General features: G+C 37.7%; 1 protein-coding gene and 1 pseudogene across 1 annotated transcript in view; both read left to right on the forward strand.

Annotated features, from left to right (window-relative positions):
* Nucleotides 1-20,767, forward strand: part of TMPRSS12 (transmembrane serine protease 12) — a 118,133-nt gene that overhangs the window by 40,866 nt on the left and 56,500 nt on the right. The window lies entirely within an intron of this gene.
* LOC143690198 (coiled-coil domain-containing protein 171 pseudogene) lies at nucleotides 1,182-2,620 on the forward strand (annotated as a pseudogene).

Raw genomic sequence — 20,767 nt, forward strand, 5'->3', positions numbered from 1 at the left:
TCTTGGGAGGGGCCGGGTGAGACTGCACTTGTGCAGGAGAGGTGGGTTGGGCTGGTGCAGGCATGCGTGCGCTTAGAGTGTGGGTGTGGGGTGTGTACACTCGAGGTGGGGGTGGCAGGGTGGGGGCACTTGGTGTGCGGGGAGTGGGGGGATGGGTCATGGCATTCAAGTGGATGGGGTTTGGGGTGAGTCGCAGGTTGTGGGCTGTGCCAGTGAGTGTAGCGTGTTCAAGGAACACCACTTGGCTTACTCCGAAGTCCCCATGTCCCCATCTGTGCAATCCCGAGGGCTCCGGGCTTCCATTTGGAAAGGGGTGCATTATAACGCCTGGTTGCACCATCTGGGTGGTCTCTGGTTCTCTGCGTCTCAGTTCTTCAGCTTTTACAACCAGGGTCTCCCTATGTGGTATAAAAGACCCTCCTAGTCACTTACACCTGGAATTGCCATCTCAGTTAACTTCCTGTCTGTTCTCTAGCTATTCCTTGTAGCAGGGGTGAACTTGACCTATCTTATTCTGTCATCTTCTACAGTTAACTTTTATCTTGAGACTGTTAGAATAACCATTACAACAGTAAGTATAAACAAGGGTGAGACTTATTGAGTTTCAGTAACTTAAGGTATTAACTTCTGGTTATTCTACAATATAGAAATAGGTAGATTAGGGAATGATGGCATAACATATGATCAAACACAGTGCTGCCACAAAAAGGAATGAAGTTGTAAGGCACGCAACAATGTAAATGAACCTGTGGGACATTTGGTGGGGCAAAATAAGCCAAAAACAAAAGAGCAAATGTTGTATGATCTCTCCTTTAGAAAATACTTATAAGAAAACTGGGACCTAGATTGTAAGCTCTTACAGCAGTCATATTTAGTCTGGATTAGTGATTATTATTTCTGGATTTTGAAGTGCTGTTTTACATATGTATTACCTGGTATTTAGATATGAGAATGAAACTGATCAGGTCGGAATTAAGGACATTCAGAATACAGGGGTAAGGAAAACATTGCCTGTACCTATATGATTCAGTAAGCATAATCATTTGTTAATTCTTTATTTCTTGGCTACTACTTATAGAAAAGTTGCAAAAATAGTACAGGGAATTCCCATATACTCTAAAATATAATAATTATTATATCATTGTACTACTACCACTAAACCATTTGAGAGTAAAAAAAGAATGAATTCAAAGAAGTTTGAAAGTGCATATGATTGAGAAAAGCATAATGCACAAGAAAGCTTTGCAAAACTGAATATCTTAGAGAGTATTTCTCTTAAAACAAGAAACTAAATGAAAAGATCAAGAAACAGGTAAAATTAATTATAGACCTTTAAAAGAAACTCCAGTATAATGAAAGAAGTTGCAATGAATTACAGGTAGAACTTGTAATGGTTAAGAAGCACCAGGCCTTCATAGTAGAGATGTGAAACTAATGTGAAAGAATTGGAATCAATCTTAAACAGCTTTACTGTGTCACGCCAGTGGACATCAGGCACCCACAAGGACAAAGATAAACCTCTCAATTTCTCTGTTGTCCTTGAGACCTTGAGGTATACCTTGACAGACTACCAGAACAAGCTAGAAGATACATTAGCATGAATGATGCTAAGGAAAAGGCATCTAATGAGCTTAATTCTACCAACAGAAGATAGAGTCACATACTAAAAATGTAAAGAACCTTCAGATAAACTGAGTGATGTCAATAAAGAGTTAAGTTGTTTATGCACTAAATGTGCAGACAGAGAGGCTTTAATAAGCACTTTAAAAATGGAACTACAAATTGGGCTGCACTGTTTGGAAAAAGAAAAGGTATGAGCAGCCCAGTCTGAAAGTAAACACCAGAAGCTTTCCATAAGGATACTGAGAAGAAGCTAACCTTTCATCATAACCTTGTATTGGCAGTGGGTATTGGATGTGTGCTCATAAAACAACCAGAAAGCATGCTGGATAAATTCTCTTGGTCAGAGCTTTGCAGTTGTGCAGGAGAATGTTGATGCCCTGATCACAGACCTGAACAGGGCTAATGAGAAGACAGGTCACCTGGAATATATCTGTAAAAACGAGTCTGACACGAAGTAAGAGCTTCAGCAGAGTAAGATTGCTGCTGGCAGAAACAAAAGAAGGAAATGGGGTTGCAGTATTCTGAACTCCTCCTGGAGGTATAGAAGAGGGCAATAAAAATTGCTTAAAACAAAAAAAAAAGGAAAAATTGAACATTATTGAGAAGTCGTGAACAATTGGTTCTTGAAAATTCACACTTCAAAAACATGTTATTACAGACTCAGAGGGAGCAAAGGTCCTGCTGTCAGTCTGAGCATTGATTGCTGGTGCTTTATATCCCCTCTGTAGCTCATCATGTGCCTTATCTACACAGAGGGATTTTCTCCAGGAACAGGTTAACACCTTTGAATTGTTCAAATTGGAAATCAGAACTCTAGCTCAGACTATGTCAACTGTGGAGGAGAAGAAGCAAGAAGAAGCCAAGATGAAGAAAAAAATATTCAAAGAACTGACAATGCATATTCTGGAAAGGTATTATTGCAATTTTGGCAGCAAACAGGCTCAAGATTTTGGGCCAGCATGTTAGTGTGTACAGGAAAGCCCAAAGAAAAGAATAAATTTCCTAGTCAGAAAAAAAGAAAGAATTTTGATTGGTATTGCATTGACTCTGTAGATCAGTTTGGGTAAAATTAACATCTTAATGCCATTTACCTTTCCTATCCATGAGCATGGAATGTCTTTCCATCTATTTAGGTGGTTTTTTGTTTGTTTGTTTTAGCAATGTTTTGTAGCTTTCTGTGTACAAGTCCTTGATATCCCTGGTTAGACTTATTCCTAGATACCTGATTCCTTTGGTCATGATTTTGAATAGAATTTTTTTCTTAATTGTGTCCTCAGGTCATTGCATGTGTCTACAAACAGTACTAATTTTTCTACATTGATCTTTTATCCCACCAGCTAATTTGTTTATTAATTCTAGTAGCTTTGCCATAGATTTCTTAGGGTTTTCTAAGTATAGAATCATGTCATCTGCAAATAATGAAAGTTTTACTTCTTCCTTTCCTATTTAGATGCATGTTATTTCTTTCTACTGTCTTATTGCTCCAGCTAGGAATTCTAGTACAGTGTTGAATAATGGTGCTGTAAATGAGCATTCTTGTCTCATTCCTGATCTTAGGGGGAATGCTTTGTCTCTCACCATTAAGTATGATTCTGACTGTGGGTTTTTATATATGCCCTTTTATAATATTGAGGAAGTTTCCTTCAATTCCTACCCTTTGAAGTGTTTTTATCAGGAAAGGATGCCAAATTTTGTTGAATGCTTTTTCAGCATAACTTAATGTGATCATGTGACTTTTTTCCTTTCAATTTTGTTTAAGTATCTTGATTTTCTTGTGTTGAACACTCTTGCACTCCTGGCATAAACCCCTCTTGGTTGTGATGTATAGTTCTTTTAATGTATCATTGGATTCAATTTGCTTATATTTTCTTGAGAATTTTTGCTTCTCAAGAAAATCATTTCATTGCATTTATGTATTTTTCCTTTCTTGTAGTATCTTTATCCAGTTTTGGTACTAGCTTCATAAAATGCATTAGGTAGCTTTCCTTTTTCCTCAGTATTTTGGATGAGTTTGGGCAGGACTGGTGTTAGTTCTTTTTGGCATGTTTGATACAATTCTCCTGTGAAATCGTGTGGTCCTGGGCTTTTCTTTGTTGGAGTATTTTTGATGACTGATTGAATCTCTTTATTTTTAAAAATATTTCTATTTATAAAACCATACAAATATTCTTAACATACAACCATTCCATACATGGTATACAATAGTGGCTCACAATATCATCACATAGTTGTTTATTCATCACCATGATCATTTTTTGAACATTTGCATCACTCCAGAAAAAGAAAGAAAAAAGAAAAACCCATGCATACCATATCACTAGTATTTCCATCTACCCAATATATTTTAACTTTGTTCCCCTTATTATTTGTTGATTTTTTTAATTCATATTTTTTACTCATCTGTCCATACCCTAGATAAAGGGAATATCAGACACAAGGTTTTCACAATCATACAGTCACATAAAAACTATATCATTATACAGTCATCTTCAAGAAACAAAGCTACTGGTACACAGTTCTACAGTTCAGGTACTTCCCTTCAGCCACTCCAATACACCATAGACTAAAAAGGGATCTCTATACAATATATAAAAATAACCTCCAGGATAACCTCTCAACTCTGTTTGAAATCTCTCAGCCACTGACACTGTATTTTGTCTCATTTCTCTCTTCCCCCTTTTGGTGAAGAAGGTTTTCTCAATCCCTTGATACCAAACCCAGCTCATCCCAGGATTTCTGTCCCATGTTGTCAGGGAGGTTTACACCCCTAGGAGTCATGTCCCCCGTGGAGGGGGAGGGTAGTGAATTAGTTCACTTGCCGTGTCAACAGAGAATAGAGACCAAATCTGAACAACAAAAGAGGTTCTCTGGGGGTGACTCTTAGACCTTATTTTAAGTAGGATTAGCCTATCCTTTGCAGGAATAAGTTTCATAGGGGTGAGCCCCAGGATTGAGGGCTGGACCTATTGATTTGGTTGTCTCCACTACTTGCTGGAATAAAATTCTCCAAATGGAGAAGTTGAATATTGCCCCCTTTGTCCTCATCCCTGCAAGGGGAATTTGCAAATACTTCTTTATTCACTGTCCGCATCTTTCTGGAATTTATCAGGGCATCACACTAACCTGGACAAACCAACAAAATCTTATGCCCTATTCAAGATTCTATGTACTTATGGCATTCAACTAAACTTACCATACAGGTTAAATCAGGAAATGCACTACCCAATATAAAATATAAATTTTGTACCAAATAAACATCTTTCCCTTTAGTCTCACATAGAAATTGAAGTTTGAAAACATGGATGATGTCATCCTTTACCCAGTTTTCTGATATACCTTAGTCCTATCCAGATCAGCTTCATTCATGTCTCTACTTGATTTCTGATCAATTTTTCAACTTTTTAAATGTTCCTTTGTGGGGTAGTGCTGTCTTTCAGAGCTTTAGAGCTCTAACTCTGAGTCTCAGGTGTCAAAACAAAGTAGTGAAAACTCTGTTTACCCAAGAAAGCAGGTGAGCCTCTGAGAAGAGGCCAAAAGTTTATTGCTGCCAGACCCAGAGGAGTCTTCATCCAAAGTCTGTGCCCCAAATATTCTTGGTTTCCAGATTATATAAGCAAGGTAGGAGTCACTATGGGAACAGGCAGCAAACACTGGAAAGGAGCGGAATTTCTTTTGTCTGAGATGGGACATGCGCAGAGGACGCCTGTTCTGCAGATGTGACCTGAGACAGGGTCTGTGGATGTGACCAGGGGCACACAGATACAGCACACATTTTGTTTTACTCCCTGCTTTTACATACTTTAGGAGTACGTAATTTCATATATAAATTCATAAGGTGATATGCATACACAAATTCATAAAGTTATACAACAATAATACTGAGGTGATACACATGAATTCATAAAGTTATACAAAAATACTGAGGTTAAACTTGTAAACTGCCTCAACATAAATACCCAAAGTTTCTGGGAAAGACCTGGTTATATATAACAGAGTTTATAAAGACCTGGTTATATATAACAGAATATAAATTTCAGAATTTAGAATTAACAGCTGCATTTCCTGAATATATGTGACTACTGTAAGAGCTTACAACCTAGGACCCTTTACAATAAGCCCCAGTCTGATAACACATGCTCTTAACTTTAGTTCACTGAATTTTTATATTATAATTAGTCTGTATAGTTGAAGCATGATAATATTTGTTTTTTTGTTCCTGCCTGACATTTTATTCAACATACAGCTAAGGTTCATTCATTCAGTTGCATGCCTCACAACTTCATTTTTTTCTTGGGAGGCTGTATAGTCCATTTGTATGTATACACCATAGTTCCCCCTTCCATTCCTCAGTTGTTGCACCCTTAGGCCACCTCCATTCATTGTGGATCACGAACACTGCCACCAGAAACACCAGTGTGCAAATGTCCATTAGTGTTCCCACACTCAGTTCCTCCAGGTATACACTGAGCAACGGGGTTTCAACATGGCAACCCATTCCTAGCCTCTTGTGAAACCACCACACTGCTCTCCAAGGGGCTGCCCCTCTCATTTTCCTATGGACAGTGAATAGGTACATCTCTCTCTCCATGTAATCTCTAGCACTTGTTTCTATCTGTTCATTGTTAAACATTTTTATTAAAAAATCATACAATCCAGCCTAATTATATAGACATGTCATTACCACCATACTCTGTCTGAAGACATTTCCTTTTCTTCCACACACAATCCCTTTCCCAATCCCCCTGCCTGTTGCCATTCAGTCTTGGCATTCAGTGGAAGTATATTACAATATTACTGTTGACTATAGACCCTAGCTTACATTGATTGTACTTTTATCCATATACTGTCTGTTTTCAACACTCTGCAATACTGACATTCATTTGTTGTCCCTCATACAAGAACTTATTTTAATTTGTGTATTTAATCACCATCATTGTACACTCTAGGCATTCCTAAATTATACTGTGTCAGCCTTTATCTTCTGCTTTTCCTTCTGGTTTCATACATGCCCCCAGCCCTTCTCCCTCTATCATAATCACATTCAGCTTCATTCAATGAACTTATGTGATTGTGCTGCGATCAGGTAGTATTGTGCTATCCAGTTCTAAATGGATCAGTCCTGTTGCACAGTCTTTATTCTCTCAGCACCAGTTGCCCAGTCTCTGTCCTATTTCTGTCTCTTAATAAATTGTGTTCTTAACTTGAACTCTCCAGGTTCACTCATTAATGTTAGTTCATATCAGTGAGACCATACAGTATTTGTCCTTTTCTTTCTGACTCATTTCACTCAGCCTAATATCCATCCACATATTACATACTTCATGACTTTATTCTGCCTTACAGCTGTGTAATACTCCATTGTATGTATATACCACAGCTTGTTCAGCCACTCATCCACTGATGGACATTTGGGCTGTTTCCATCTCTTGGCAGTTTTAATAATGCTGCTATAAACACTGGTGTCCAAATGTCTGTTTGTGTCTTTGCCCTCGTGTCCTCTGAATAGATACCTAGCAGTAGGATTGCTGGATCATATGGCAACTCTACACTTAGCTTCCTGAGAAACTGGCAAACTGCTTTCCACAATGGTTGTACCATTTTGCATTCCTACCAACAGTGGACAAATGTGTCTTTTTCTCCTCATCCTCTCCAGCACTTGTCTTTTTCTGTTTTGTTTTGTTTTGTTTTTGATGATGGCCATTCTAGTGGGTGTGAGATGATATCTCACGGTTTTGATTTGCATTTCCCTAATTACCAGGGAAGTTGAGCATCTTTTCAGGTGCCTTTTACCCATTTGTATTTCCTCATCTGAGAAATGTCTGTTCATGTCTTTGCCTGTTTTGTAATTGGGTTGTTTCTGTTTATAAATTCTGGATACTAAACCCTTATCTGATATGTGTTTTCCAAATATTGTCTCCCATTGTGTAGGCTGCCTTTTTACTTTCTTGACAAAGTTCTTTGATGTACAAAAGTGTTTAATTTTGAGGAGTTCTCATTAATCTATTTCTTTCTTCAATGCTCCTTCTTTGAGCTTAAGGTCTAGGAAACCATCTCCTATTACAAGTTTTATAAGATAGTTCCATACATTTTCTTCTTAAACTTTTATGGTCTTAGCTCTAACGTTTAGGTCTTTCATCCATTTTGAGTTGATTTTTTATAAGGTGTGAGATATGGATCCTCTTTCATATTCAATTCCATTGGTCTATCTTTATGCCAGTACATGCTGTTGTTTTTGTTTTTGTTTTTTCTTTTACATGGGCAGGCACCGGGAATCGAACCCGGGTCCTCGGGCATGGCAGGCAAGCATTCTTACCTGCTGAGCCACCGTGGCCTGCCCAGTACATGCGGTTTTGACCACTGTAGTTTCATAATATGCTTTAAAGTCAGGTAGTGTGAGACCTCCCACTTCATTTTCTTTCTCAAGATATTTTTAGCTATTTGGGGCACCCTGCCCTTCCATAAATTTGGTTATTGGTTTTCTATTTCTGCAAAGTAAGTTTTGGGTATTTTAAGTGGTATTGCATTGAATTTATAAATCAATTTGGGTAGAATTGACATCTTAACAATATTTAATCTTCCAATGCATGAACACGGTATGCCCTTTTCAAGATTACTTTTAGCAATTTCTTGTAGTTTTCTGTGTATAGGTCTTTTGGCTCCTTAGTTAAATTTATTCCTACATACTCTATTCTTTTGGTTGCTATTGTAAATGGAATTTTTTTCTTGATTTCCTCCTCATATTTCTTGTTATCAGTGTAAAGAAACACTACTGATTTTAGGGTGTTGATCTTGTAACCTGCCACTTTGCTGTACTCATTTATTATCTCTAGAAGTTCTGTTGTGGATTTTTCATGATTTTGGATGCATAGAATATCATCTGCAAACAATGAGAGTTTTACTTCTTCCTTTCCAATGTGGATGCCTTGTATTTCTTTTTCTGGTCTGATTGCTTTGGCTAGAACTTCCAGCACAGTGTTGAATAACAATGGTGACAGTGGACATCCTTGTCTTGTTCCTGAACTGAGGGTGAAAGCTTTCAGTCTTTCCCCATTAAGGATGATGTTAGTTGTGGGTTTTCATATATTCCCTTTATCATGTTGAGAAAGTTCCCTTCTATTCCTATCCTTTGAATTGTTTTCATCCAGAAAGGATGTTGAATTTTGTCAAATGCCTTTTCTGCTTTTGATTTGTTGATATGGTATATTGCATTAATTGGTTTTCTTATGTTGAACCATTCTTGCATAACTGGAATAAATCCCACTTGGTCATGGTATATAATTCTTTTATTGTGCTACTGGATTCGATCTGCAGAATTTTGTTAAGGATTTTGCATCCATCCATATTCATTAGAGAGATTGGTCTTTAATCTTCTTTTCTTGTAGCATCTTTGTCTGGCTTTGGTATGAGGAAGATGTTGACTTTATAGAATGAGTTAGAAAGCTTTCTCTTCAATTTTTTTGAAGAGTTTGAGCAGGATTGCTACTAATTCTTTCTTGAATGCTTGGTAGAATTTACATGTGAAGTCATCTGGTCCTGGACTTCTTTTTCTTGGGAACTTCTTACTGACTCATTCAATCTCTTTATGTGTGATTGGTTTGTTGAGGTTGTCTGTTTCTTCTTGAGTCAAGGTTGATTGTTTGTGCCTTTCTAGGAAGTTTCCATTTCATCTACATTGTCTAGTTTATTAGCATAAAGTTGTTCATAGTTCTCATTACCTCCTTTATTTCTGCGGGGTCAGTGGTTATGTCTCCTCTTCCATTTCTATTTTATTTGCATCCTCTCTCTTTTTCTTTTTGTCATCTTAGCTAAGGATCCATGAATTTTATTGATCTTCTCAGAAAACCAACTTCTGGTTTTGTTGATTTTCTTGATTGTTTTCATGTTCTCAATTTTGTTTATTTCTACTCTAATCTTCATTATTTCTTCCCTTGTGCTTGCTTTAGGGTTAGTTTGCTATTCTTTCTCTAAGTTTTCCAAGTGGACAGTTAATTCCTTGATTTTTGCTCTTCTTTTTTAATATATGCATTTAAGGCAATAAATTTCCCTCTTAAAACAGCCTTTGCTGCATCCCATAAATTTTAATATGTTGTGTTTTCATTTTCATTTGCCTTGAGATATTTACTGATTTCTCTTGTAATTTCTTCCTTGACCCACTGGTTGTTTAAGAGTGTGTTGTTGAACCTCCATTTATTTATGAATTTTCTGGCCCTCTGCCTGCTGTTGATTCCCAACTTCATTTCTTTATTATCTGAGAAAGTGTTTTGTATTATTTTGATCTATTTGAATTTATTGAGGCATGCTTTGTGACCCAGCATATGGTCTGTCCTTGAGAATGATCCATGAGCACTTGAGAAAATGTGTATCCTGCTGTTGTGGGGTGTAATGTTCTGTAAATGTTAAGTCTAGTTCATTTATTGTATTATTCAAATTCTCTGTTTCTTTATTGATCCTCTGTCTAGATGGTCTAACTATTGGTGAGAGTGGAGAATTGAAGTTTCCAACTTTTATGGTAGAGGTGTATATTTCTCCTTTCAGTGTTTGTCTCATGTATTTTGGAGCACTATGGCTTGGTACATAAATATTTATGATAGTTATGTCTTCTTGTTGAGTTGTTCTTTTTATAAATACATAGTGTCCTTCCTTGTCTCTTAATTTTACATTTGAAGTCTAATTTGTCAGATATTAGTATAGCTACTCCTTCTCTTTTCCAATTGTTGTTTCCATGAAATATCTTTTCCTAACTTTTCACTTTCAGCCTGTTTTTGTCCTTGGGTCTAAAATTAGTCTTCTGTAGATAGCATATTAGATGGGTCCTGTTTTTTAATCCATTCTGCCAGTCTCTGTCTTTTGATTGGGAAGTTTAATCTATTAACAATTAGTGTTATTACTACAAAGGCAGTAATTTCTTCTACCATTTTGCCTTTTGGATTTTATATGTCATAGGTAGGTTTTTTTTTTTTAACTTTATTGATAATCTTCATTTCTGCACTATTCTCCAGACCTCTCTCTCCTGTGTTTTCCTATCTGTCTATAGTGCTATCTTTAGTATTTCTTGCAGAGCTGGTCTCTTGGTCACAAATTCTCTCAGTGATTGTTTGTCTGAAAATGTTTTAATCTTCCCCTCATTTTTGAAGGACAATTTTGCTGAATATAGAACTCTTGGTTGGCAGTTTTTCTCTTTTAGAGTCTTAAATATATCATACTACTTCTTTTGTCTCCATACTTTTTGTTGAGAAATATACACATAGTCTAATTAGGTTTGCCTTGTATGTGGTGGATTGCTTTCCTTTGCTGCTTTTAGAATTCTCTCTCTCTTTGACATCTGACAGTCTGATTAGTAAGTGTCCTGGAGCATGTCTATTTGGATGTATTCTGTTTGGGGTGTGCTGCACTTCTTGGGTCTGCATTTTTATATCTCTCATAAGAGATGGGAAATTTTCAGTGACTATTACTTCCATTAGGCTTTCTCCTCCTTTTCCCTTCTCTTTTCCTTCTGGGATAGTCACAATATGTATATTCATGCACCTCATGTTGTCATGCAGTTCCCTGAGACCTTGCTCGTATTTATCCATTCTTTTCCCTATATTTTCTTTTCTGTGTTGGATTTATATTTCCAGTCCTCTAGTTCACTAATCCTTTCTCTTGCCTCTTCAATTCTGTTGTAATTTTTCTATTGTTTTTTTTTAATCTCTTCTACTGTGCCTTTCATTCCCATAAGTTCTGTGATTTGTTTTTTCAAACTTTTGATTTCTTCTTTTTGTTTGTTAAATGCCTTCTTTATATCCTCCCTCACCTCATTGATTTGGTTTTCGATGAGATTTTGCATATCTGTTTGAACATCCAGAATTAGTTGTTTGAACTCCTATAATTCATTTGAACAAACAACAGTTTGTTCTGTTGAGCCATACCTTCGATTTTCCTAGTAGACTCATTATTTTTTGCTGGCATCTAGGCATTTGATTTCTTTAATTAGTTTATTCTGGAGGCTGTTTTCACTCTTTTATCTAGGGTTTTTTTGCTGGATAGTTTTGTTTGCTGTTATTAGGCATTCAGTTCAACTCATTTACACCACTAGAATAGGTCTAACTGATCAGAATTTTTCAGTTCTTGGGTTTTTTGTTTGTTTGTTTGTTTTTTGAAGCAGTCTCTTCAGATATTATAAACTGCAGTCAGATTTCCCTGACTGGACTAGTCCAAGTCTCAGGAGGAAGGAGTCGCTAGCATTAGTTTTCCCTGAGGGTGAGACACAGCAGGTTGCCAGACTTTCCTAAGAAGTCTCTAGACTCTGTGCTTTTCCTGTTTTGCCTAGCATGTGGTGCTTGTCTGCCTATGGCTTCTCACCAGCGTAAAGTAATGTGGTACCTTTAGTTTCAGCAGACTCTCCCTGCCAGGGGTGTGGTTGAGGCAGAGGTGAGGTTGTAGGTTGTCCTTGCCTTAATTGCTTCCTTTTTACAGTTCCTGGAGCCTGAATTCCTTGGGGGAGGGATTCCACTTGAGCTGGGTCCACCTTTTTCTTGGGGAAGGTATAGCCTTTAAGAAGTTAACTCTTTTCACCTGACTAATTTACTTGTTCTCAGAGGAGCTTAATTCTGCCCTTGCTGGGGCAGAGCTGGTGCCTGAGAAGGCTTCCAGTTCTATCTAATGAGCTGTTAAGTAGTGGAAACAAAGCAGGGAAAAACACATCCTTTTCAGAGCAGGACCCCTGGCTCCTTGAATTTGTCAATCAAGAGTTTCACTTGGTTCGTGGCTCTATCTCCAGGCTCTATGTGCCCTGCTTTAATTTTTTTGAGTCCACTCCTTTTGCAGTGTATTGTGCTGTCCAACTCAAAAAGCCTCAGTTTGTTTTTGTTTTTTGTTTTTTTCCTTTTTCAATGAGCCCCGCCCCCTCTCTGCTGGGACAAAAACTCCTAGTACTTTTAGTGCTTATTCTAGGATTATCTGTACTGGGGGCCTATTTTCAGTAGTCAAAATTTCTTATTTAATTCCGTTAGTGGAGCTTGGTTAAGGTAAGCCTTTGCTGCTAGTAAAGTCTGTTTCCTTTCCCCTCAGGGAACCAGGTTTTCATGCCTGTGGGACAGGGGCGCTGACCTCCACAGTTTATGGGACTTACATTCTTTGTGGGATTGCAGCTGGTCCAGTTTGTCCAGACTAGCGTACACTGTGTGTCTGGTCACTGATGTAGCTCAAGTAGTTGTTCTGTACTTTTTCTGGGTATTTACTAGCTGCTTTGGAATACAAACTAAATATCGCGTCTCACTAAGCTGCAATCTTGCCCCTCATTTCTGGTTGAATCTCTTTACTTATAACTGGTTTCCTGAGATCTTCTATTTGTTCTCAAGCCAGTATAGGTAGTTCGTGTGTTTCTAGGAATCTGGCCATTTCACCCAAGTTGTCTAGTTTGTTGGCGTATAGTTGTTCATAATATTCTTAGGATTTTAAAAATTTCTTTAGGATCCACGATAATGGGCCCCCTTTCATTTCTGATTTTGTTTATTTGTGCCCTCTCTCTTTTTTTCTTTGTTAGTCTAGCTAGAGTTCCATTGATTTTATTGATTTTCTCAAAGAACCTACTTTTAGTTTTTTAAATTCTTTTTGTTGTTTTACTGTTCTCCAGTTTATTTATTTCTGCTTTAATATTTGTTATTTCTCTCCTTTTATTTGCTTTAGGGTTAGTTTGCTGTACTTTCTCTAAATTCTCTAGGTGAGCAGTTAACTGCTGATTTTTCTTTGTTCTTGTTTTTTAATATAGGCAATTAGGGCAATAAATTTCCCTCTTCGCACTGCCTTTGCCTCATCCCATAAGTTCTGATATGTTGTATTCTCATTATCCTTCATCTGCAGATATTTACCAATTTCTGTAGCAATTTCTTCCTTGACCCTCTGTTTATTTAAAAGGGTTTTGTGAAAGCTCTGGTTCTTTGGTGGTTATTAATTTCCAGCTTCATTCCATTGTGGTCACAGAAAGTACTTTGGATAGTTTCAATCTTATTAAATTTATAAACACTCCTTTTGTGCCCAGTTTATGGTCTGTCTTGGAGAATGTTCCATGTGCACTAGAGAAGAATTTATATTCTGGTGTTTTGGGGTGTAGTGTTCTCTATATGTCTATTAGGTTTAATTAGTTTATCACATTGTTTAGGTTCTCTATATCCTTGTTAATTGTATCTCTGGTTGTTCTACCTACAGTGGAGAATAGTGTAGAATAATAATAAGTATATACAGAAAAGATTTTTTAAAAAAAAAAAAAAAACGAAAGAAAGAAAGAAATGTAAACCTAGGCATGAGTTTGCAGGTCAGCACTTAAGCTTCTTCCCAGCAGATGGTGCTCCTGAGGCATCTCCTTCTCCCAGGCCGGCCCCTCCCACACTGCAGCAGCTGTCTGGGATGATGGCTTGCCCAGCAGGATGCCAACTGCAGCACCTGAAATAGCAGCAAATCCGCAGCACCTGGGGGTCGGGCGGGACACAGCTCTTCACAGTGGATGGCCAGGCCGGTCTCCGGGTTCCCCAAGGGCGCTGCTGACTGCAAAGCCGCTCGCGGAGTTTCCCCAGTCAGCAACGGGGGCAGGCTGGAGCGGAGGGACGATCAGTTCCCTCCCATCTGCACCTCTCTGTGCACTGCCATCTACCCCTGGTGGGGATCACAGCTGATCTGACCCACCCTGCTCTCCGCATCCTGATCTGTCCTCTGCCTGTCTCTTCCTCAAGAAACAGCAAAGACTCTCTTTGATCACTGGCCGCCCAGGGCCACAGACCCAATCATTCTCTCCCCTGTCTTATCCCCTAGAGCAGGGTGAATTCAGTCCACCCCACTGCCACCATTTCCTGGAACTTGGTGTATAACTTCTTAATATGCTATTGGATTCGATTTGCTGGTATTTTATTAAAGGATTTCTGTATCTATAGTCACTTGGGAAATTGTTGTGTATTTTTCTTGTGACGTCTTTCCTAGGCTTTGGTATCAGAGTAATGCTGGCCTCAGAGAATGAATTAGGTAGTGCTCCCTTTTCTGGAACTTTCTGGAAGAGTTTGAAAAGAGATGGATTAATTCTTCTTTAAAGGTTTGGGAGAATTCACAAATGAAGCCTTCTGGTCCTGGGCTTTTCTTTGGTGGAAGATTTTGATTATTGAATCAGTCTCTGTACTTGTTATAAGTTTTTATAACAAGTTTTTATAACAACTTATAAGTTGTTATAAGTTTGTTGATATTTTCTATTTCTTATTGAGTCAGTTTGGGAAACTGGAATTTTGGACCAGAAATTTTCCATTTGAGAGACAATTACTAGCTGGCTATTGGGCTTTAATTTAAGAGCTGCTTGATTTATGGATAGCAGTTCTAAGGTGATGGGCAGCATCCTGTTTGAAAGGCTTCCACTCTTTTTAAAGGAGATTAAATACCAAGCAGCCCAATTGGGGCTGAATTTCATACTGTTTGATCTTTTATTAGTGTTTTTAACCAACTCATAGGTGATGGATAATTGTCATATTGGTAGGCAGATGAACAATGGAAAGTTAACGTATTAAAAGGAATGGCCTGGGCAGGCCACGGTGGCTCAGCAGGCAGAGTTCCTGCCTGCCATGCCGGAGACCTGGTTCGATTCCCGGTGCCTGCCCATGCAGGAAAAAAAAAAAAGGAATGCCCTTATCAGTTATGGTCCCATGGATATCACTATGGGAACTTAAGGGGTACATTAAAGTAGGACATGACAGTGTGCATCTGCAGAACCTCCTTCAAGGATCAGAAGGCAATTGGAATCTGCAAGTTGCTATCCTGGTGTGCTCCCTTGAGGTAGCCACCTGGGTACATGAAATGAGTGAACATGAGGGGGTTGCAGCAGTAATAGAGAGTGTATTGAGTACAGATATATTCTTCTTGCATCCTATAAGGCACAAAATGCCAGCAAGAGCTGTCCTGTCTGCCAACAAGAGAGAGAGATTGAAGATAGCTATTGTAAATGGCCTGAGAGGAAGTTCCTGCATGTAGCTAGCAAGTAAGACTGATACCAGTAACCCCAAGAAGCTACAGATAGGTCATGATCAGAGTAAACAATTATTCTGGAATGGTCTTTACATATCCAGTGGAAATACTCAAAAAAAAAAAAAAAAAAAACCAGAAACAGAAGATACTGTACCAATTTGGAACATCAAGTCACATTTCTTCAAATCTCAGAAGCATAATGATTTCATCTTCAGAGTAATGATTTGATACAGATTTGGAATAGGCAATTGAAATGTCTGTTGTCTAAAAGGGGGGAGATAAAGTCATGTAGGGCTTTCTTATATACTTTTACATGAGTATGTGCTCATACTCAAGATAAGTAGGGTATAAGAGGGTGGTCCCCAAAATGAATGGGAGGCCAAGGGAAAGTCCCTTTGGGGGAACAGAGGAAGAGGAGTTTGGGGAGGATGGTGATAGGATGTACATTTCTTCCCTGCATCGCCTCAACTATTTTTTTTTTCTTACATCATCTCAACTTTCTTTTTCCTGCCTGATGAAATGGTCCCAGGAAGAGGGCTGCAGCTGCAGGTGCTGGAGGCAGGGATGAGCCCTAAGCAAAAAACTCTAACTATAACTTTAAACTTTTATGTCAGACTTCCTGAGAGCCTAATGGGTTGGATTGCACCTTTATCCCATCTGGCAAAATTGATGCTGAATAGTGAATGCACCTATATTGCCTAGTGGTTGAGAGAGTTCACTAATTTTGTATCTGTATAATCCTACCCTAAATGAATGGTAGCAGACCGAGGGGGAGGCACTTGCTGAACAGGCATTGCTGCAAGTAATCTGAACCAGCACATTAGCTGAACGTAACATCCCTTCCAAAGGTGGAAAAGTTTGGGTAAATTTTAATAATAAATGGAGAGAAGGAGAAATAGTGTCTGAGGGTAAAGTAATTAATAAATGGGTTATGAAATGAGCAAAGTCTGTTATATTGGTGCCTTGAGAGAGGCTCAAAGAGAGAGGTGACATTGCCTCTTAGCTCAATTATACTGGATGCCTGAAAGGGTGATGCCGTATTTTACCAAGGCCACTCCTGCTTTTGGAATCTGACAAGGTCAAGTGGAAGCCTGCAAACCTGGGTGATGTCATTCTTGCAGACAGTTTGTTCATGCATATTTTATGATGGATTGGACTAATTATTAACACCTGAGTGTTACAGATAATGTGCCAGTGTTTTTTACTGTTCTTTTTCAGATTATATCACGTGCTATATTTGCAATATGGTGTGACATTTGCCTTGTTGGTAAGATTCAACAGTCTTATATAAACAAATCATGGTAACTCTCATATTGATAGTCAAATGCATTGGAACACAGAGTTAATCTTTTTCAGGATGTAATATGGAAAATGACTGTCCTATGAAAGGAATGGATTTAACTAACCATCAGCTAACTTCTATGCTAAATAAATACTTCTGTACAAGTTTATCATAAGGGACATCTAGTTGCAGATCAAAGGAAGAAACAAATAATCAAATCAGTACACAAATATCAAAATGTACATAATGGCTTTATAAGACAGTTAGTTTTCTTAAATTTATCCTTATACCACACTGACTCCTCCAAATATTAGACATGATGATTTTTCTGTAACAGAGCTTTGCCCAAAAGCCAGGAGTTGCCATGAGTAATAAAGTTAACCTTGTCAAAATAAAGTGAGGCCTGGCTTTGCCCTTTGCTTCTAGGAGGTAATCTCATCTGAGTCTTTGGAATATTCTGCCTGATAGGAGTGTTTTGTTTGCTTGTCCATATTCTTACAATATAATTTAGATTGGGGGCTAACCATACCAGATAGTCTGACACTATGATGTCCAGTGAGGTCATTCGGTCATGCAGTACCACCTTGCTCTCTAGAAGGGCTAGAGACCTAGATCAGCCATATAGGCAATCATAACTACAAGATGGAGCCCCAATAAAAACTCAGGAACCAAGTATCAAATGAATTTCCTTGCATGGCAATACTCTGCTCGTATGTCACATGATATCAGGAATGTAACATCCATGTCTTCATGGGAGAGGTCTGGAATCTCTGGGTTTGAAACTTTCCTGTTGGGTCTCTTCCCTTGACTGACTTTTTTGTTACACTGCAGTTTTATCGCGATATAGTCACACACCATACAATCCATCCAAAGTATACAATCAGTAGCTCACAGATCACCAAATAATTTTGCATTCCTCACCATGATTAATTTTAGAATGTTTTCACTACTATAGAAAAAGACATAAAAGTAAAAAAGAAAGCTCAAAACGTCCTATACCCCTTATCTCTTCTTACCCCTAGTATTGGTAACAAATTGGTACATTTGTTACTGTTGATGAAAGAATATTAAGATATTACTGTTAATTGTAGTCCATATTTGTAATAGGTACATTGCAATACCCGCCCATTATTAGCTTCTTGTAATATTGTTTACATTTGTTCTAGTTCATGAAGAACTTTTTGGTATTTCTACAGTTAATCACAATCGTTGTCCACCACATTCACTGTGTTATACATTCCCATATTTTAACCTCGAGCTTTCCTTCTGGTGACATCATGACTCTAAACGTCCTGTTTCCACCACACTCACCCACAATTCAGCACTGTTAATTATACTCATAATAGCGTACTACTTTCACCTCTATCCATTTCCAAACATTTAAGTTCGACCTAGTTAAAAATTCTGCACGTATTAAGCAACCATTCTGTAGCCTCATTCTATCTCTTGGTAACCTATATTCTAGATTTAATGTCTATGAATTTACATATTATAATTAATTCATATTAGTGAGATCATGCAATTTTGTCCTTTTGTGTCTGACTTATTTCATATAACATCCTCCAGGTTTATCCATATTGTTGCATGTTTCAGAACTTAATTCTTATTGCTGAATAATATTCTGTTGCATGCATATACCACATTTTGTTTATCCATTCATCAGTTGTTGGACACTTTATCGTTTCCATCTTTTGGCAATTGTAAATAATGCTTCTGTGAACATCTATGTACAAATGTCTGTTGGCATCCCTGCTTTCAGATCTGAGTATATCCTGACTAGCGGGATTATGGGTCAAAAGGCAACTCTATTCTTAGCTTCCTGAAGAACTGCTTGGCTGATTTTAATCTCCATCTTTAGTTGTAGTAACAGTTTTCACTGAGTTCTGCGAATCCTACTAGTGAATTATTGAACTTCAGGGTAGTCCCCTGAACTAGTATTGGTATGAAAAGTTAAGATTTTTTGTCTTGGGGGCTGTATCCTCTAACTTCACAGACAAATTAGCAGCATGTGATTTAAGACTTGGCATGTTTGGAAATGTCTTTATCTTATCTTCACACTTGATGATGAACTAGGTATCGAATTCCAGTTGAAAAATATTTTGTGCCAAAGTTTTGAAGGCTTTGGTCCCTTGTCTTCTGGCTTCTGTTGTTACTATTCTAATGCCTTCCCATCCTTGTTCATTTTTATGTGACCTGATTTTTACCTTTGGAAGCATATAGTATATATATATATATAACAGGCATATCCTCTCTTTATCCCAGTGTCCTGAAATCTCATGATGATTTGCCTTAGTATGAATTATTTTTCATTCATTTAATGGGCAATTGATAGAAACTCACTTGCTTTAGTTCTGAGATATTTTATTGATTTTTTTTTATGTTTCATTTTTGGAATTATTAGTCATGTGTTAGAATTACTGGATATATTCTCTGGTTTTCTGTTTAACATGATTTCTTTTTCATATCCTTGTCTTTCTGCTCTGTTTTCTGGAAGTTTCCTTAATTTCCCAACAGTTCTGTTGAATTTTCCCATTCTGCAATCATATTTTTAATTTCTAAGGGCTCTCTATTCTCTGAATAGCCCTTTCTTATGCCTCCTGATATATATATATATATATCTTGATACATGGGCACACATACACATGCACATGCATTTATAAACTTCCCTTCTGTTCTCTGTGTTTTTCTGTCCCCCCCCCCCCCAAGTTACTTTTTTTTATTGATTGATTTGTTTGTCTTTGATGTTAGATGTTTTCCTCAAATGTCTGGAGTTCATGAGCTGTCTTCACATTTTCAGAGTAAAACAATAAAATATTGATTTGAAGTTCCTTGTGCTTGGATAGAACTTTTAGAATAGTTGGCTTAACCATAGGGTTTTGGGGTGGACTGTATCATTGTAGGACCCACAACCACCTGTATATATAGGTATTTTCTTTTCCTAGGAAGGAATTTTAAAGGACCTAAGTTTGGCTTCTATTTCTGGGAGCCAAGTGGTGAAAGATACCTGACTTTGAAATATTTATTCCAGGCTTGGATCCAGGTTTCTCGAGTTTGAGATTTAAATAATTTTGGGATATTTTTTAAGGAAATATAAAATAACAAATTTTAAAAATTGCTAAACTATCCTCAGAGGGCTTTCTAGGAGCTCATTCATATGAGAACCCTGAAGCTTCATTAGCTACATGGTAAATCCACCCCGATGTAGACTTTTATTTAATCCATTGTATTTAGTATAGCATTCCACCTTCCTCTGTGTTTAATGTTCCTGAGTTCAGAATCTCTTTGGTTCATCCTTTTGAAAATTAAACCTTCAGTCATCTGCAAAAGTTAAGAAAAAGTAGGAGGATGAGCTGTGTAGGGTTTGGGAGAAAAGGATATACAGTTATAATTGCTTACCATACAATTTTTCAACTAATATTCCAGTTATCCATCCCACCCATACATTTGTACCAGGTGCTTCCCAATTCTGAGCCTGTTAGGAGTTCTGAAGCATGAATTGACTTGCTTCTGGAAGTCTCACATTGCTGTTCTAAGTTTCAGCTTTTCAAGTCTGCTAACTCAGCTATGACTTAGGTACCTGCCTTTCAGCCTATAAAAATTTTGTGATAAGTATCCTGTCCATTTCTTTTTGTCAATGTGTTTATGCCTTTTAAAAAATCTTTTACTATCATTTTAGTAGTTATTTTTGGAGGGAACATAGGTAAATGTGTCTTCAGTCTACTGTTTCTAACAGGAATCTAACTGGATCACTTTTATCTCCTTTATCCCACGGTTGCTGTATGCCTAAACTAACAGTACCTTCTTGTGACCGTAGAGCCTGGCAAGCCCACAACTTTGGTCATATTCATCTCTTTATGTTTCTCTTTTGATTCTGGCTCACAGAAG

Source organism: Tamandua tetradactyla, chromosome 7 (genome assembly GCF_023851605.1).
Source record: "Tamandua tetradactyla isolate mTamTet1 chromosome 7, mTamTet1.pri, whole genome shotgun sequence".
In the NCBI taxonomy this organism is placed as follows: Eukaryota; Metazoa; Chordata; class Mammalia; order Pilosa; family Myrmecophagidae; genus Tamandua; species Tamandua tetradactyla.